Genomic DNA, 21,528 nt, shown 5'->3' with positions numbered 1-21,528 from the left:
AAAGCTTGAGTACGAAAGAGAAGAACGTGCATTAGATAGAGAGAGAGAGAGAGAGAGAGAGAGAGAGAGAGAAAGAGAAGAGAGGGATAGAGAGAGGGAGAGAGAAAGAGAAGATAGGGATAGAGAAGATAGAGAGAGGGATAGAGAGAGAAAGAGAAAGAGAAGAGAGAAATAGAGAAGATAGACATAGGGATAGAGAATTCCAGTTAGAAAAATTAAAAGTGGAACATGAGTTAAAGTTGAATACTGAAGAAGTTAGACGTGAGGCAGGAAATGGTTTTAACATGTCGGAGGCTTATAGATCAGTGCCTGTATTTGACGATCAGGAGGTAGACATGTTCTTCCAACTTTTTGAACGGGCCGCTAAGCAGCTAAATTGGCCGCAGTCTAAGTGGACATTGTTAGCCGTGTCTAAGTTTAAGGGGGAGGCTAGTATAGCTTATAATTCAATGAGTGATGAGCGAGCAAGTCAGTACGACCTAGTTAAGGCTGCAGTGTTGAGGGCTTATGAATTACGACCTGAGGATTATCGTTTACGGTATAGCGAGTTGAGAAAAACGCAGGGTCAGTCTTATAGTGAGTTTGTGGCTAAGAAGGCAGGGATGTTTGATAAATGGGTGGTGTCTCATCAGGTAGAGTCATATACCGAGTTACGGGAGTTGTTGATCTTACAGGACATTAAAAATGGATTACCAGTTAGCTTACGTATTCATTTAGAGGATCGTGATGTCAAAAAGATAGAGGAGGCAGGCATGGTGGCAGATGATTACGTGTTAATACACAAAGCTCAGGCAGTACCGGGTAGCTCTTTACAACAGGGTGATAAGAAGAAATTTCAGCCAGGTTTTTCCCGGGAAAGTAACTATCGGGGAGAGTCATCTAGCTGGTCAGCTAGTCAGGCAAGGAATGCACCTGGTGGGCAAAGTAAGGATAGACCTGCATTATCAGCCAATGCACGAACTTTTCGTCCACATTGCAGTTACTGTAAAAAGGATAACCATCTTATCGGGGACTGTTTTAAAAGGAAACGCGATAATGCGCAAGTGGTCGGTTTAGTGAGGTCAGCTCCGTTAGCGAGTGAGTTAATGGTTAGTCCCATGGTAGAGAAAGTAAACCCGTATGTGTCCACTGGTATGGTTTGTGATGTGAAACAAGAGTTGTGTCCTAAGGCAATATCAATCTATAGAGATACCGGGTGTAGTCAGAGTCTGATAACGCAAAAGTGTTTAGCTGGTATTGAAAATTCCGATACAGGACGAAGTTTGGCTTTAAGCTCAGTTACTGGAGAAAAAATGGTTGTCCGGTTACATAAGGTTTTCTTGTGTTCGAAGTTTGTGACGGGACCAGTCGTTATGGGTGTTGTGAAGGACTTGCCTGTTGAAAACATAGGAGTTTTGTTGGGTAATGATTTGACTAGTCAGTGTTGTCAGCCGAAACGTGACCAATTGTTAATGAAAGACAGCCCTTTACCCATAAAAGAGTGTGAGGTTGATGAGATTAGTTATCCTGCGTGTGTAAAGACTAGGGCTATGGCCAGTAGGTTAGCACGGGACCTAGAGGATATTTGTGATTTGTCTGATACGTGTGTGAGCCATGAAATTGGAGTGGATGAGGTTATCAGTAAAATGGTAGATAAGTCAACTGACAAATTAAATGTGGTGGAACCTGTTGTTCTCCCGCAGAGGGGAATTGAACCAGTTGTCTTTGATAGAGGGGATTTACCTTGTAATAGACAAGAGTTAATTCTATAGCAGGGGACTGATCCAAATTTGTTGGCAGCTCGCACTACCTTGTTAACTGTGGACAAGGGAGTATTAATAAATAAGAGAGTTAGAGATGGGAGGTTGCCGGCGACCGAACTAGCTTGGAAGCAACTGAACCATGCTCAGAGCAAAATAAAATCAGTGGTTGATAGGAAGGCTAAGAGTCGGGAATTTAAACCAGGGGATAAGGTGCTGCTGTACCTTCCCATTAAACGGGGTTCTGTGCAGAACAGGTATTTCGGGCCCTATGTTGTGCTCAAACGAGTTAATGAGACAGGGTATGTGATAAACACTCCTGATAGGGTTAGGAAAAGTAGGTATTGTCACATCAATTTGCTAAAAGGTTATTTTGACAGACTGCCGATAGTTCCAGAGAGACCGGTCCAAATTGAGAGACACTCAATTTCCTGTGATGACGTCAAGACTGCGGAGATCAAGTTGGCCAACAGCCAGATTCTAGCAGACTTGAACCCCCAGCGAGCGAAGCTGACTACATTGATACAAGACAATGTTTCCATTTGTCGGGACCTTCCAACGGTTACCAATACCTTAAGCCAAGATGTGCGCTTGGAACCCAACGCTACACCGCGTCGACAGCATGCCTATCGGAGGAAACCTGGAAAACGTGCGACGCTGAAAAAGAAGGAAACGAAGTTCCATTGGTCAGGTGAATGCGAGAAGTCATTCAACCGTCTCAAGCAGAGGCGCTACTCGTCTCCCGTGATGGCAGCACCAGACTACCGAATGCCGTTCAAGCTAGCTGTGGGTGCCAGTGACGTGGGTGCTGGAGCTGTGCTGTTCCAAGAAGACTAAGACGGACTGGACCATCCTAATGAAAGCCTCCAACCAGAGAGTTTTGAGGTGGAGTCTTCTTCTGCGAGAATACCCAATTACAATTGAACATATCAAGGGCACATCCAATGTAATCGCTGATGCCCTGTCCCGAAGTTGAACGTTATGATAATGTGTTGACATTCTTTATTTCTGTTTTGTTTATATATATTTTATTTGTATACCAGGGACTCAGAGACTCAGTGTGATTACTGGTAGTCACCTTATTATTACATGTGTTATAAATGCCCGTATGCGTCGGTTAACGCACCTTTTTGTTTTAATGTAGTATATTTCCCTATTCCTAGAGGAGAGGAAATATCCTTTTTGAGGTGGGGGTGTGTGACGGAACATGCTCTTAAATTTGTTTTCGCCTGTGGCGATTTTAATTGTGTTAGAGGGCCGTGTGCAGTTTAATTGCACTTAGCTAGCTGGGCAACTTGTTACGTAATACTTCGCGCGATCGGGCATTCCAATATGCACTTAGTCCAGCTGTGGAGGCCATGTGGCGAGTAGTTACGTAATACCTCTGCGAGTGCGGTTTTTATAACCGTGATTTGGCGACGATGGCGTCAGTAAGTCTGACGATCAGAGAGAAATATACCGACGCTAGTAGAGGTGAAATATCAGATGATAGGGGGAGGTACCGCCTTGTACCCCCAGGCCAATTCTGATTTATAATAAATAGCTAGTTTTTAGAGATATCGAGGAGAACCAGAATAGGAAGGCTCCCAGGGAACGTAGTCCGTTGGACTTTGGTAAATATCATTTCTGCTCTGTGTATAACCTTGATGTGATTGATGTGACTTTAAATATTTTAATACTGTATTATACCAATATTCTTTAGACAGTGTCTTCGGTCATCTGACGAAGTAAATCGTAGACTTTTTGTTCTAACATTATACGAGTATTTGGTAATATAAAGCTTAGCCAGTCATCCTAGACGACCTAGGTAAACTGTAGGTTATTGTCTTTATTGTGATAGGTACCAGTATTAATTACAAGGTTACAAGGTTACAAGGTTACTGAATGAGTAGTTAGGGTTAATTAAAAATTAACCCGTTAGGAATAGAGCTGTAATTCCTTTATTAATTAAGTTCCCCTGGAAGCGTTCCTAAATTATCACACGTTACTGAACGAGTAGTAAGGGTTAATTGAAAATTAACCAGTTAGGAATAGTGTTGTAATTCCTTTATTAATTAACTTCTCCTGGAAGCGTTTCTCAATTATCACACGCGTGGGTGTGGTGTAACGGTGAAGTGATTCGCATATTGTGTAACTAGACACCTAGAGATTAACTAATTAAGTGATCAGTTCTGGGTTGTTATTATTGTTGTTATTAATTAACTACTACGGCTGTACATTTGTCAGCGTAGATTAATACAGATTCCAAAGTGTATTGTGTTTTTGTTGTGTTTCTAGTGAGCTAAACGTGCTATAAATATATATACTTTATATAAGATCGTATCTCTGATCATACCTAGAGACGAGCCATACTAGGGTTTAACAGCCTGTTACAGAGAGATCTAATAGATATACAGTTAGGAGAGATATTTTGATAATCGTGTTTTATTCAGTTACGGGAATTATAGAATCCCCGTGACACCAACATTTGATAATTCTGACTCATAGACATCTGAGGAAACCCGCTACATTTTTCAACTTGTAGTAAGGGACATAAGCGTACGAGACGGGGGCAGTTAGAGGATGGGGCGCAACAGCCCTCCCACCCCCCCCCCCCCCCCCCCCCGACCCCCCAGTGCTGGAGCAAAACCTTAAATTCGGGAAAACATGATACAGATAACCGGGCAAAATGTGTTAACCTGAGACCTTTTTACCATCATTCTACCTGCAAAATTTGTTGTAATCCATATAAAAATGCGTAGTTATTCGTTTCCAACCCTATATAGCTGTTAAGGTAGTAATGCTAGTATCAATAAATGTTGTTATCCAGATTCGTGCATTTTCGTTTAATTCGGGCAAAAGCCAGCCTGTCCTTTGAAGGCATGTTTCAACTGGTTACAATTTAAAGTAGCAGACCCTAGTTTCAACCAATGGAAATGGACACTATGGTTAATCTACAAACCTGTAAGACATCTGAATATTTATAAGAGTGAAACAGAGAAATACCTTTTAAAATAGACTAGAGCTCGTCTCCATAACCGTTACTTCTCAGATGTACGTGCGTTATTAGAATTATAAGAAAAGCATTTCGTGATATAAACAATAGCCAGTAAACAGTCAAATTTAAATAATGTCTGCTTCCTATTATCAGAAACGGCTGGTACATATAGACTAGATGCATGCGTACATTAGTTTCAACGAGAGTGTCTAGATAGCTGGGTGCATGTGAGGAAAGCGTCTGTAAAACGCACGCCAGAAATAACTGTATATGGTGTATAAGCCCAAAACGCAAGCCGCAGACGCAACAGTGGGACCGCACGCACGCGCTGCATCCAGTCTATATTCACTTCACATTTATTTACCTAGAGCTTTACAGCTCATGGGTACAAAACCCACATACCTTACATATAATGACTGCACAATATAGCGTAGTGCAGGAGAATACAGTATAAAAATACACATAGAAACAGTGCCGGATTTATAAGAGGGCAAAGGGGGAAATTGCTCCGGGTCCCCCAAGACTAAGGACTTCCTTTATAAAAAAAAAATGTAATAATTATAAAATTAGTTTTTTTTTTTTTATTTGTCATGTAATTTAATTTCTATGTTATGGGGACCCCGAACATGAAGTGCCCCCCTCCCCCCACCCCCAACCGTATAAATCCGGCCCTGCATATAAATGCACATACATACATGCATTTATCCTATAACTTGCCCATGAAATCCATGTCATAAACCCATGTGATAATTTTAGTGTAATAATTCGATTAATAATGATATGCAAATTTGCAAGGTCTCTAGGTAATGTGTTGCTGTGGATGGGTCATTTGTTTACAAGCCAACAAGACCTGAGCGTGAGCGTAACGTTTTCAAATATTTAGTTAAAATGCGTGACGTCAAACTAATTTGTGCTAATCGTGATGACGTCACATTACCGACTGCGGTGACTTTAGTACTGTGATATACTTAAAAATTGAATTAAAATGTTATTTTAGAAGTGCTATTGGATAAACAAAATTCGCAGAGCCTCGACAAACACCGATTAACGTAGACTCGGTTGATATTTTTCATATTAAAAAAAAAAATCGTGACGAATCCTCTCTATATAGCCTACATACATAGACATAGACATAGACATAGATATAGACATTTAAATTAATCCATCTGACTAATCCTACTATACATAAAGTGGTTCGTATTTTGTAGCATTCAAATATATATACTGAACAAAAAAAGAAACTTCCGATTTGTACATATAGTATTTGTTGTGTTAAAGAATTCATTGTGTAATGAAATTATATAGGTAGTATTAGCCTTGAGCTGTATTATCAGGATTCATGAATTTTATCGATTATTTTAGCACTGTTAATCGTCGACAACGTGAAATTCAATTTGCACGTGCATGCATGGTTCGACATGTCCCGTGTAGTATTCGGTCAATTTGTTTTACTTGTCTTACTGACATTGTTGTCAAGTGAACGAAAACGCTTTAAAATGTGTAAAAAAAAATTAACGTTTTTTTACATTGTAGCATTTTTAGTATGCCAAGAATACCCAATAATTTACGCGAACGGGCGATTGGCATGCTTGATGCTGGCATGCCGACAGAAGACGTTGCAAGGCATTTTGGGAGCGATACGAAATCTTCTCGTAAGATTTCGAACGACAGGAAGCACCAACGACTTGCCACGTCGTGGACGTCCGCGTGTTACAACACGTTACAAGACCGCTATATCATGAACACGCATTTGCGCAATCGATTCCAAACTGCCACTGCTACTGCTGCTAAAACACCTGGGCTTCATAATAACCGAATCAGTGGGCAAACTGTTCGTAATCGTCTGCGGGAGAACGGTTTACAGGTACGACGTCCTTACGTCGGATGCGTTTTAACGCAACGTCATCGTCTAAATCGTCTTAATTGGGCACGTGTACACACTCGTTGGATACGGCGACGCTGGAATACCGTTCTTTTTTCGGATGAATCTAGATTTTCTTTACAACGTGGTGATGGCAGGGTGCACGTCTATCGTAGGAGAAATGAACGCTATGCTGACTGTTGTGTTCTTGAACGAGATCGTTTCAGGGGTGGGGGTTCTGTCATGGTCTGGGCAGCCATTGCCCATGGTTATCGTTCACCACTAGTCGTCATTGATGGCAATTTAAATGCTCAACGTTACCGCGATGACATTCTCGCTCATCACGTCATTCCTCTGTTCCATAACAACGCCAACATCTCGATTTTTCAGCATGATAATGCCACCTCTCATACAGCTAGGACAAATAACACTGATTTCATTGATGACTGGCCCGCTAAAAGTCCTGATCTCAACCCCATCGAGCATGTCTGGGATAGTCTGGACAGACGATTGAGGCGTCGTCCCAACCCACCCGCTAACGTCAACGAACTTCGTCAAGCGCTCATTCAGGAATGGAACAATATTCCACAGGCAGAAATCAACACTTTAGTCAATTCTATGAACCTGCGATGCACTGCAGTGGTCAATTCAAGAGGTGGTCATACCCGTTATTAAGTGGGTGGGTTTTTTTTAATCCCTACCACACTTGGTTAAAATTTCTCCCAGTTTCTGTTAACCTATGGCCATGATTTTTGCACCAAACGATGCATCATGGAACACTCTTTAAACGCATATATAACAATTATTCCCCCGGTTTGTTTTCATCAAGTTATGTTCAAGCAAAGTTTCTTATTTCGTTCAGTATATTTACTAAGTTGATTTAATTCTTTAATGGGGGCGGGACGTAGCCCAGTGGTAAAGCGTTCGCTTGATGCGCGGTCGGTCCAGGATCGATCCCCCGTCATTGGACCCATTGGGTTATTTCTCGTTCCAGCCAGTGCTCCACAACTGGTGTGACAAAGGCCGTGGTATGTGTTATCCTGTCTGTGGAATGGTGCATATAAAAGATCCCTTGATGTTAATCGAAAAGAGCCCATGAAGTGGCGACAGCGGGTTTCCTCTCTCAATATCTGTGTGGTCCTTAACCATATGTCTGACGCCATATAACTGTAAATAAAATGTGTTGAGTGCGTCGTTAAAAAACATTTCTTTCTTTCTTTAATTCGTTAATATTTTTGACACTTAAAAACAAGACAACTTTATAGGCTGACGGGCTTGTCCAATAAAACGTGTTTATATATTTACTTCTTGCATTGTCATATCTAGGACATTCTAACAAAAACAAATGATATTCATCCTCAACTTTATTCCGATTACAGTAAATACAAGTTATTTCTGTTCTTTCTATATTTCCATACCTTCCCGTTTCCACAACCAAAACGTGTGCTGATAAAGTTAATTTAGTTAACAGTATGCGCTTTTGTTTAGGAATATATTTTTGTAAATAATACTGTAAACACAAGTTATCAACAACAACAAAACACTTTATTACTCCATTGGTCATATTATATGACATTGCGGAGAAGACCTTTGTTATAGAAAAGAAAATAATAATGTAACGCTCGATGGATATGGTAGTTTCCTGCAACACAGTATTTAAATTTTAAGAAGGTTATTTTTAAAATTACTGTTACAAATTGAGATAGATTTCTTAATACTGTCAAACCTTTACTATTAAACAGTTCGTGAACGTTTAAAATATTTTGACTTAATATATTTCTTACGAGTATCGACAAAAAATGGACAGATAAAAAGATAATGATATTCATCACCCAATTAATTTTGGTTACAAAGGGTACATTTCCTTTCTTCTCTTGGTCTATTTTCCCACCTGCCATTTTCAACAGGAAGTTGATGGTTACCTAATCTCAGTTCTGTAATAGGTATTGATAGTCGCTTAGATAACAAGAGTATGTAATTTTCTAAATTAATATTACATTTATTAATACGATAAGAGAGATTTGAGGGAATCCGATATTAAAAAGCGTGCCAGTTTTGAACACGTTGATCAGATATGCTTTGTTTGATAATCGATTTAAGCCAGTTTATATTAGGAACAGATTGATATAACCATAAATAGTTAAGTCCCAAATCCTCCTGGGAGGTTGTAATATATTTTAGCCATTCATAATTCATTATTGAACTTTTATGTCGTTTATCAGATACAAGTTTAGCCCAATACATTATAATTCGCTGTCTTATTATACCTGAAGTAGGCTGTCTACCAAGTTCTCCATATAACATATAGACGGGTGTACTTCTTTTAACATTCAAGACATATTTTAGAAAATCTTTTCTATTATATTTAATTTACTAAAACCCCATATTTCTGAACCATAAGTAAGAATAGGAAGTATTGTTTGATCAAAAAGCAACAACTTGCAATCCAAAGGTAAATTCAAATTTCTTATTCTAACCTTCAGTAAATATGTTGCTTTTTTTACCTGATTCATTACGGCTGTTTTAGCAGTAAGAAAATTTCCTGTTTGTTTAAATACAGAACAGAACAGAACAGAACTTTATTACACCCAGGCCGTTAGGCAACGGCATATGGAGAAACATGAATAATTACATAATATAATATGTGACAAGACAGGACAGGGTTTACAGGAGAACATTAAATAGTAAATAATATAGTATATGAATAGTTAAATTATATAAATACATTAATACTGAAATACAACAAGTGAACATAACAAAAATACATATATACAATAAGTCAATAATATTAGGTATAGTAGAATAATTGAAATTCATATTATATAATTTGTTATACATGTACTAGTATACCGGGTATATCGATTTATTAAAATAGGAATATCTGTGATATAATAATAAAGCATATTTAACTCGAGTGAAGTGGTATACATTGATACAAATAGCTATGGTCTTTTAAATTTATCATTATTTTCTTTAATTAATTTGCTGACTTTTCTTAGGACACCTATTTTATTACTAGTCATTAATTCTTTAAATTTTAGGGCACTGTGGTTCACATAATAATATTGTTTTAGGAGTGCTTTTCGAGACTTAGTAAAGAAGGCACAAGTGAATAGATAATGATATTCATCACCAATATCGTTAGAATCACAAAGTGTGTATAACTTATTTTCTACTTGTGTATTATTCCATCGTCCTATTCCAATCGGGAGATAATGATTTGATGTTTTGAATTTAAGAATAATGATCCATAGTTTTGCAGGCATTATGGTGAGGTATTTAAAAAAAAATTAGCCGATTTTTAAAAATTGCAAAATGTTTTTCTTTAAACGATGATGCAATGTTATTGTTCCATGTTTGATATATGAATTCAGGAATTTTTTTTGTTGTTGTTGTTGAAAATCTTCGAGACAACCTAGGTTGTTAAATAATTGTTTAATATGTTGAATCCAAGTGTAGTTGTGTCCATGCAATAGAAAGGATAGCTTTGTTTGTTTTCCTCATACAATTGTGGCCCAGAAATTTATCATTCTTACAATACCTAAATATTTATACTGGTCGACTATCTCCACATTATTATTATTATTATTTATTTTAAAGTTTACATTACATCTTTTAGATCCAAATACTACAATTTTTGTTTTTTGAACATTCAGTTTCAATTTCCATAATTTACAATACTTATTAAAATAATCAAAACATTTCTGTAAATCATCAGCATTCTCTGCAAATATCAACAACATGCTTGTATAAAAATACACTTTGATGACGTATTAATAAACTGAATGAAAGAAAGAAATGTTTTATTTAACGACGCACTCAATACATTTTATTTATGGTTATATGGCGTCAGACGTATGGTTAAGGACCACACAGATTTTGAGAGGAACCCCGCTGTTGCCACTACATGGGCTACTCTTTCCGATTAGCAGCAAGGGATATTTTATGTGCGCCTCCCACAGGCAGGATAGCACATACGATGGCCTTTGTTGAACCAGTTATGGATCACTGGTCGGTGCAAGTGGTTTACACCTACCCAATGAGCCTTGCGGAGCACTCTATCAGGGTTTGGAGTCGGTATCTGGATTAAAAATCCCATGCCTCAACTGGGATCCGAACCCAGTACCTACCAGCCTATAGACCGATGGCCTAACTACGACGCCACCGAGGCCGGTAAATAAAGTGAATGAGCCCTAATAGTGAACAAGGCGTCGTAGTGTTTACAAACTAGGGTCTGTTACTTTAAATAATAAAATATACAATAGACTGCAGCTTAAAACATGTAAATTAGATGTCTTCATTGATCGATCGATCGATTGATTGGTCGATTGATCGATTTATTGATTGATTGATTGATTGATTCGGTAATTTGTTGATTAATTCGGCGATTTATTGATTGATTTATTCCAGTGAATGATTGATATGTCTGTATGTATGTCTGTATGTCTGTCTGTCTATCTATCTATCTATCTATCTCTGTTATTTATCTATTTCTACAAAACATACACAGTGTTCAGACTGCCTTCGCCTAGGTAACACTGAGTACACATTTCGAAAGCCGAACTACAATAACATGATCCGATAATTTGTCTAAACTTAACGTTAACTGCATTTTGTGAATGAAGCAATACATGACGGGATATAGAATCATCAATGAACAACAACAAAAAGGTCCGATTTTACACAGGTCATTTACCTCATTTCTATCCAATCAAATTGTTATAGGCCTACGTGCGTGTGCAATGCGTCATGTCATACAAGGGTATTGAGTTTGTCGGTTATTTTTAATCTCCTCTAGTAAATAAAACTTATATTGTTAACTTAACAAAATACTTCCTACTTAGAAATTCGGTGACCTTCCACAAATGTATCAGACATATGAACTAACCGAGGGCTTTGTTGAAGGGTGCAGGGATATGTGCTAACTGGAATATTAGTACTAAATAAGAAGGAAGAAAGAAAGAAAGAAAAAAGAATGAAAGAAGGAGGAAGGAACGAAGGACAGAAAGAAAAAGAAAGAAAGAAAGAAAGAAGGGTGGATGGATGGATGGATGGATGGAAGGAAAGACAAAAGACCAACGAAAGAGAGAGATAGAGGGAGAAAGAAAGAAGAAAGAAAGAAAGAAAGAAAGAAAGAAAAGAAAAAGAAAACAAAACAAAACAAAACAAACAAACAACAATTAAACCCAGTACATTTTAATTACGATTATATGGTGTGGAATTGACGTGCTGTAACCTTCACTGGGTGTAAGCAAGTGTCAATCGGTTGAGTGATTGACCTGGCATTGGGTTCGCCTCCCGGTACCAGTTCCCACCCAGAGCGATTTTAATGACTCAGTGGGTAGGTGTGAGGCCATTACATCGACTTCTCTCGCACTAACCACTAACAACTAACCATTAACCCTCTGTCCTGGACAGATAGCTGAGGTGTGTGTCCAGGACAGTGTGCTTAAACCTAATTGGTTTATATGCACGAAAATAAGTATAAATAAATGAATGAATAAATGAACGGAACTCTGGCGAAGTCAGATTGTGTCTAGGACAGTTGTGCCTTAAAGGGACATTCCTGAGTTTGCTGCAATTTTTAAGATGTTATCGACTAACAGAGACGTTTTAACGATTGTAATTATATATCAAATATATTTTTCTCCATAAAATATTAGTGGCTGTATATTAAACGTGTTTCTGATCGTTCTAATATTTGTACTAGGTTAAATTTCATTTTATTTCCTAAAATATTATTTTTTCATACGTACGAAATTATTTGAAGACAAAATCCAGTTTGGGCGTCTTACAAATATTAAGACAACCACAAACACATTGAATATACAGACACTGGTATTGCAAACAAGAAAATATATTTAATATGTAAGTTTAATAGTAGAAATATTTTATTAGTCAGAAACCTCTTACAATGTAGCAAACTCAGGAATGTCCCTTTAACATTTCTCTGATAGAAGCCAGGAGCACTGTTAATACAGCACAATTCAAAGGCAGGGGTGATGTCAAGCTGCCTTTGTAAATCTTCTCCCAGAGGTGGGATTTGGGTCGAACCCTCCTCCCCCACCCCCTCAGCTCAAGACTTCTTTTTTTTTCAATGTATGTTTCGGAGAAGCACGACCCGTTTCAATCGATGAATTGGCATATAATTATGCGAAAACTTGTATATAAAAATCATATTAAGTTTTAAACCCACACCAACGTTTTTAACATTTTCACAAAATGTTCTAAAAATAAATAAATAAAAAAGGTTTCTTAACTAATTACCATCAAATTACATACCTGTTTATTATATGTCATTTTCCATTCAAGGGTGAAGCCAAAATGTTAGAACAGCCAATATATGCCGCCTCTAGAACTTCACGTGCATTACCTTACTGTTCCATCAGACGCCTTCATAACTGTATCAAAAAAACAAGATATAACCTATGCAATAAGACGGGAGGTTTTTTTAAATAATAATTTAAACATATATATATACATGTATATATATATATATATATAGAGAGAGAGAGAGAGAGAGAGAGAGAGAGAGAGAGAGAGAGAGAGAGAGAGAGAGAGAGAGAGAGAGAGAGAGAGAGAGAGAGAGAGAGAGTGTGTGTGTGTGTGTGTGTGTTTCGGTATCGTCAATATTATATATTAGGAATAAAAATTGTATCTTACATTTTCAGTGCAATCAGAGTATGTGATATTTTTCAGATCACATACCTTGAGAATTTGATAACTTTGCAAATTAGATGTAAATTAGTCGAGGTCTCGGCACTAGGTTTATTGACATTTAAGCAAACGTATTTGTGTGACACTCTATAATTGACGTATGCATTCATAGTCATCGAATAAAAACATTTCAATGGCAATTTGACACTTAAAGCTGTCCAGCGTTAAGAAAACAAAACAACGTTAAGCCCTAGTTTGTTATGATGTAAGGACATTCAAAATGACGTCATTCGAGTTTGACGTCATTTCCATTCAAAAATACACCGCGCCACATATTCTTACGTCATTTAAATATCTAGTAATGGCGGACTGGAATTAAACTTGCGTGTACTGTTTACAAAAACACGTTGTATTAAGCTTGAGATTATATGATAAAGAGATTATTACCCTCGTGTATTTCGGTATCGTCAATATCATATATTAGGAATAAAAATAATGTATTATGCTTGCCAGAGGCTCGCATAATACAATTTTTATTCCTAATATATGATATTGACGATACCGAAAAACACTCTTTATTTATGAATTCGAGTTTAGAAACGATCTTTCAATGTGACAGAATGTAGCTAGCGTCTTACAAAGAATGACGTCATGTATCTTGTATGACGTCATACTGCAAAAACATTGCTCAGGTAGAATGGCGAATGCAGCTCGGCAGAGCCTCTCTGCATCCGCCATTCTAACCTTCGCAGAATAAAGTCGATATCTTCAGGCGCGGATCCATGATTTTTAAATAGGGGGGGGGGGCCCGAGGGCGCGAAGCGCCTGACATTCCTAGGGGGGTCCGGGGGCATGCTCCCCCGCGAAATTTTGAAATTTAAGTGGCCTGAAACGCGATTTCCTCGCATCTCAGTAACAAAATAGCTATATTAACGTATGTTTTTGGTATTGTCATACTGTTTTTGGTATCTTCAAAATTTCATAAACTCTGGTCTCTTCTTTTTTTTAAAGTTAAAGTGGTCATCTCTCCTTCCCATATTAGGCTGGTTTTCCGTTGACTGCGGCTGCCGGTAAATGGGAAGAAATATCGAAACAGTTGTTTCAGTAATATACATTGCTTTGAACAACTGGGCCAATGTGTGCATTTTTGTGTAATTCCACTCTAGTGTATGCTATAGTTAAAAAAAAAAAAAAAATTGACCCCAAAAATAGGGGGGGCCCAGGCCCCTTGGGCCCCCCACTAAATCCGCGCCTGATCTTAATACAGTAACTAGTTATTCCATATATAGAGGATACTCCCCGAGTGTCTTGTGATATCATAATTTATCAGCACGAGTTGATAAAAGTATGAAATCCGAGGCTTGCCGAGGATTTATACTTTTATCAACGAGTGCTGATAAATAGAGGATTCGTCACGAGTATTTTTTAATATGGGAAATATCAACCGAGGCTTCGTTAATCTGTATTTGTCGAGCCTTTGGCGAGACAAATACAGATTAACAGGCCGAGGTTGATATTTACCATATTAAAAAATACTCGTGACGAATTCTATTTATCATATCACTGTCAATTTTGTTTATTTTTCACTTAAATGATTAATAAACAAAACCCCAACGCTCGGACGTAACAATTTGATATGACGTATGAATACATGTACATGTCAATCACTCAGCTGATAATCGGTTTGTCAATACACCTTGAAGGTTATCTATGCTTTCTGAAACTAGGTTAAAAGCGGACAGAACGATTGTAGCTATTTAAACAATTTAATACTAATTTAACAGTTTTATATATACACAATGAAATTATAATAAAATAATTGACAATAGCCAAATTTTTCAAAATAACTTTTCGCGGCATTTTGCTGAATACTACGTCATTGTCAGACATAGGCGTATCTACGTCACTGACCTATTTAAGGGCTTCATCAAGTTCAGTCGCCGTCGGAATCACGGTCAAAAATGATTCTTCGTTGTTTTATGGGGACAACAGGACTTTTAGGCTGAGCCAGATTTATTACGATGTTGCCCCCACTGGCATTGCCTCCAAAAATGGTGTTCACACCGCCGGAAATATTGATGATCTGTGATTGTTTCGAATTTAAAAGTGTTGTCGGATTTCCTTCGAAGACGAACACACGGGAACCAAATTGAGGCTTCACAAGATGTAGATATCGCGGACAGAATGTGCGACAGTTCTTTGTGTTGGTCGTGATTTATATGGCTGTATGCATTAACTGAATGAATATTTTTGTGTCCTGTTATCTGCATGTTTTAATGAGCAGGAACGTGATTGTCGTTCAGTTTTTGGACCAGATAGGCTATTTGTGTGCAGAGTGGTTCGTCAGGCGTTTAGTGGTACAAATATTACCACTCGGACACATGTTTTTCATCAGTCCAGCAAGTTTATTTCTACCAATGCATTGACCGAGGAACCACTGTTCTCCTGCTTTCGGCATACCGAGTGTATGTGTGTGTGTGTGTGTGTGTGTATGTGTAGCAATGTAGAATGGGTCGTCAGCACAAACGTTTCGCGGTCGTTTTGAAGAATAAAACTTGAAAACTTCAACGGGACATCGAAGGGGATTTTGTGTGTTTGCCCACATTTTTGGAATAACGTCTCTGCAATCGCGGGGATTTTCTCATACTTTGCATACTTGCAAAAGACATCGTCAACAATTTTGACAGGTGAAAATAGTTCCACATTTTTGTATATAATTTGCGTAATAATGTAATTTGCATACTTATGTTCTAAATATTTGCATACTTATGTCTCAAAATATGTGATTTATGTAATGGGCGTGCCCAATGCTATTCCTTAGTAGTGATATGATAAATTATCATATCACAAGACACGAGGGGAGTATTCTTTTTATCATCCATTATTATTCTTTACATTTGCGACAGTTGTAAACAATGTCAGTAATGTGGGTTGAATGTCAGCTGAAACAAACACAGTGACGTAACAAAACATTGTCTTGTGATTACAATTTGACCAATCAAGATTATAGTGCCAGCGATATCTCCTACAAAAGCCTTTAACGGATAATAAATATATATAATATGAAAGAAAGAAAGAAGTGTTTTATTTAACGACGCACTCAACACATTTTATTTACGGTTATATGGCGTCAGACATATGGTTAAGGACCACACAGATTTTGAGAGGAAACCCGCTGTCGCCAATACATGGGCTACTCTTCCGATTGGCAGCAAGGGATCTTTTATTTGCGCTTCCCACAGGCAGGATAACACAAACCATGGCCTTTGTTGAACCAGTTATGGATCACTGGTCGGTGCAAGTGGTTTACACCTACCCATTGAGCCTTGCGGAGCACTCACTCAGGGTTTGGAGTCGGTATCTGGATTAAAAATCCCATGCCTCGACTGGGATCCGAACCCAGTACCTACCAGCCTGTAGACCGATGGCCTGCCACGACGCCACCGAGGCCGGTCTATATATAATATATATATATATATATATTATATGTGTGTGTGTGTGTGTGTGTGTGTGTGTGTGTGTGTGTGTGTATTTTATACCTGTATACCTGAGCGTAACGTTTCCAAACATTTAGTTAAAATGTGTGACGTCAAACTAAATTGTGCTAATCGTGATGACGTGATATTACCGATGGCGGCGACTTTAGTAATGTGATTTACAATTTAAAAAAAATTATAATGTTATTTTAGAAGTGTTATATTATAAATAGAATTCGCTACTCGTATTTTTAATATGTAAAATATTAACCTCGATAAATACCGATTAACATAGACTCGGTTGATATGTTCCATATTAAAAAAAAACACTGGCGACGAATCGTGTACAGTGAAACCTGAAAGCTGTTAATTAATCCCTTATTTTGGTATTTGTCAACTGCACAACAGTGACATTGGAGCATGCGCACATGTAATTAGCTCTGCGTACGCAATCACGTTATCGGCTGAGTGGGTATTCAATTCAGTTCTTTATTCACTCAGACCATATACATGGTACATGAGGTAATATAATGATATAATATTTACAAAGTGAACAAGTTACAAACATATACAGATAACATTTATAAGTAATGCAGTAATGATTGACGTCGCTGTGACTGTCCGGTTTTCTGAGGTATAATTTGCATTAAAGGAACACAATGGGACCGGATAATTTCGTCCGGTGCAGTTTAGAGGGGTAAATTTTAGTGTTAAAAGATACGCAAATCACGGGACCGTGTAAAACGTCCGGTTTTGAGGGAATTCCGGTTTACTGAGGGTCCGGTTTTGAGGGGTATATATATATATATATATTTATATTTATATTTATACTTAAGGTTGATATATACTTAATTTAATCATTATGGTCCCTTTATAACACAAACAGACTATATAATAATATATATATATATGACTGTCTACAAACACCTACAGCTCGAAACTCTGCATGTATACGCAACAGTCCGTGTCGAAAAGGATATCCGTATTATGCTATATAATTCACGAAACACGGAAACAGAGAGAATCTACAACGCAGATCTTTCACCAGCCTGCACGCGCATTCACCGCCGCACACCTTTATACCCTTATTCAGGATCACTTTTGATGTCCGCTCAAAGGTAGAAAAAGCAATATAACCTGGGTTGGATTTTTCTACGTTCTTCCTTGTACGTGTACATCGTCACGCACGTAGACATATATACTCATACAAACGCGTACATATTAAACGCGCATGCATGTTCGTATAAATAGTATTGTATCAGTGTATTAAGGTTTCATGCGCGAGTAATATTGGAGACTAAGAAAACAGAGAAGAAAACTGGGGGGGGGGGGGCGGGGGGGTTTCCTTTTTCTTTTCTTTTTTCTTCTTTTTTTTCTTCTTTTTTTTTCTTCGTTTTCTTTTCCTTTTTTTTTAATTTATAATTTATTTTTGGCGGGTTGTAGCCTAGTGGCTTAATGCGCGGTCGGTTTGGGATCGATCTTCATTGGTGGCCCATGGGGCTTTCTCATTCCAGTCAATGCACAACGACGAGTATATCAAAGACGTGGTTTGTGCTATCCTGTCTATGGGATGGTGCATATAAAAGATCCCTTGTACTAATGGAAAAATGTAGTGGGTTTCCTCTCTAAGACTGTATGTCAAAATTACCAAATGTTTGACATCCAATAGCCGATAATTAATAAATCATTGTGCTACAGTGGTGGGGTTGTTAAACAAAACAAACTTTAACTTTTTAACTTTTATTGTGAAATGAACAGAATATACCTTAAATTACATGGCCACAAACACATTACAACCAAATATTGTGAAATGAACAGAATATACCTTAAATTACATGGCCACAAAAACATTACAACCAAATATTGTGAAATGAACAGAATATACCTTAAATTACATGGCCACAAAAACATTACAACCAAATAGTGGAAAATTTAATGAGGGTGACCATGAGCAATGTATCGTTCCAGCTAGTGTACCACGACTAGTATATCAAAGGCCGTGGTATGTGCTGTCCTGTCTATGAGATGGTGCATATAAAAGATCCCTTGCTACAAATGGAAAAATGTAGCGGGTTTCTTCTCTATGACAGTATGTCAGAATTATTACATGTTTGACATCCACCAGCATATGATTAATTAACCAATGTTCTCTAGTGGTGTCGTTAAACAAAACAAACTTTAACCGACCGGTTAACACGCCACAATAGTTTAAATGTGGATCTAAAGTTAAAGTTTGTTTCGTTTAAAGATACATTGATTTATTCATCACCGATTATTGAATGTCAGACATTCGCTACTCACTGACAAACAAATGTATTTTAATTTTTTTAGTTACAGATTATTTGGAGAAAACACTTTTTACATCAAATCTAAACACATTACAATTTTTGTGTTTTCGATTTTAACCTATTCGATACGTGGTATCGACTAATTTGTCACATAAATATAGTAACAGTGAAATATAGCACTTTCAACTGTCAGATATAAATATAATAACAGCGAAATATAGCACTTTCAACTGTCAGATATAAATATAATAACAGCGAAATATAGCACTTTCAACCTCGAGAATGCTCCTTTAAATGTATTTTCATATTATGTCGAATTAATGTTTAAGCACGCTGTCCTGGGCACACACCTCAGCTATCTATCTGTGTGTCAAGGACATGGGGTTAGTGTTTAGTGTTTAGAGTGAAGAGGGTGTCGTGGTCTTACACATACCCATTAAGTCGTTAAAACTCGCTCTGGGTGGCAGCCGGTACCGGTCTGCGAACCCTGTACCTACCGGTCTTATGTCCGATGGCTTAACCACGCCACCACCGAGGCTATATGGCCACAGACCACAGTTAATTTCGCTATATGTTTCTATATAGCCTTAGTGGCTATAACATTTTTATTAATATCAGCAGGCCCGTGGATTTTTGTATGTACCTTTGCCTGCCTGGGCGACACATACCCTGCAAAGGATAACCCCTGTTGTCCAGCTCTTTCTCCCAGCATATTGGTTTAAACAAACACACCCACTAAAGCAGGCCGGAGTACACCCATTTTAGACAAAAAACACTACTTTTGCATGGGCCGGAATTACCAAAAACAAGTATTCAATGTCAACAAGTTACACATGTTTACAAACTACATGCTCTCCCCTGTCACTTCAGTCAACTAGTTGCCACTTCATAGCTGTCTGCCGTGAAATAATCACAGTCAAACAGCAGACTACTTGCGCGGACAGCCAAATGGGAAGATAACTGTAATCTGAGGCCATATGTCTGAGCTATCTTTATCGGACAGGGGTTAGTGATTTAGACAAGTCTGTGAAGCGGTTTAACTCCTTTCCATTGAGCCTTAAAAATTCCATCTGGCCAATAAGGGATTGCGAGTAGTCCCTTTACTTGATGCCTTGGGACACGTCTTCCAGTTTAATGCATTTATTTAGTTCAGACTATTTCTCGTTCCAGCTATTGCACCGCGACGGATATATGAAAGGCCGTGGTATGTACTATCCTGTATGCGGGATGGTGCATATAAACGATTCCTTGCTACCAAATGGAAAAGGGGCCCAGTCGGTGGCCCCATCGGGCTATTTCTCGTTCCAGCCAGTGCTCCAGCCGTGGTATGTACTATTCTGTCCGTGGGATGGTGCATAAAAAAGATCACTTGCTGCTAATCGAAAAGAGTAGTCCATGAAGTGGCGACAGCGGGTTTCCTCTCTATATATCATTATCTGTGTGGTCCTTAAATAACCGCACTATAACCGTAAATAAAATGTGTTGAGTGCGTCGTTAAATAAAACATTTCCTTCCTTCCTAATGGAAAAATGTAGCTGGTTTCTTCTCAAGACTAAACAACCAAATGTTTGACATCCGATGACCGATTATAAATAAATCAATGATATCGTTAAACAAAACAAACTTTAGTGGGTTGTATTTTTTTTTTTTTTTTTTTTTTTTTTTTTTTTTTGGTTAGAATTATGGCACAATAAATTCGAATGTGATTCTAAAATAAACAAATGGCGATCTTTAAATTTAAATGTGAATAAAACAACTGGCTCATTACAAACATCCGTACGCACACACGCGCGAGTGTATTTATGTTTGTGCGCGCGTGCTTATGCGAGCGAGTGTAATTATAATAAGCTGTATAGTTAAAGTTTGTTTTGTTTAACGACACTATTAGAGCACATTGATTTATTTATCATCGGTTACTGGATGTCAAACATGTGGTCATTTTGACACAGTCAAACCCGCTACATGTGTCCTTTAGTAACAAGGGATTTTTTATATGTAGCAGGGTAGCACATACCACGGCCTTTGATATACCAGTCGTGGTGCACTGGCTGGAATGAGAAATAGCCCAATGTGCCTACGGACGGGGATCGATCCTAGACCGACCGCGCAACAGGCGTGCGCTTTACCACTGGTATTTTATGTTTGGGGGCAGGGGGAGTGGAACCCACGCTGTCTATGAGTAGTTGTTCGCGGTGGCAGACAAATATAAAAGTGGGGGGCGAAATGAAGTGTAACTGGGGGAACATGACCCCTAGCATTTGGAAATCACTTTCTCTAAACTGCCATTTAACTAAACTTACAGATTTATGTTTTAATAATAACAATAACAACAATAGCAATAATAATAATAATAATAATAATAATAATTGTTACCGTAGTCCAACAACAACAAAAATAATAATAATAATAATAATAACAATCATAGTAATAACAATCATAATCATAATTGTTACCGTAGACCGACAATAGAAACATGCCTGACTTTAAAAAGAACCCCCCCCCCCCCCCACAAAAAACACAAGAACAAAAC

This window comes from Gigantopelta aegis, chromosome 3, assembly GCF_016097555.1.
Source record: "Gigantopelta aegis isolate Gae_Host chromosome 3, Gae_host_genome, whole genome shotgun sequence".
Taxonomy (NCBI): domain Eukaryota; kingdom Metazoa; phylum Mollusca; class Gastropoda; order Neomphalida; family Peltospiridae; genus Gigantopelta; species Gigantopelta aegis.
Note: the sequence above shows the minus strand (reverse complement) of the source record.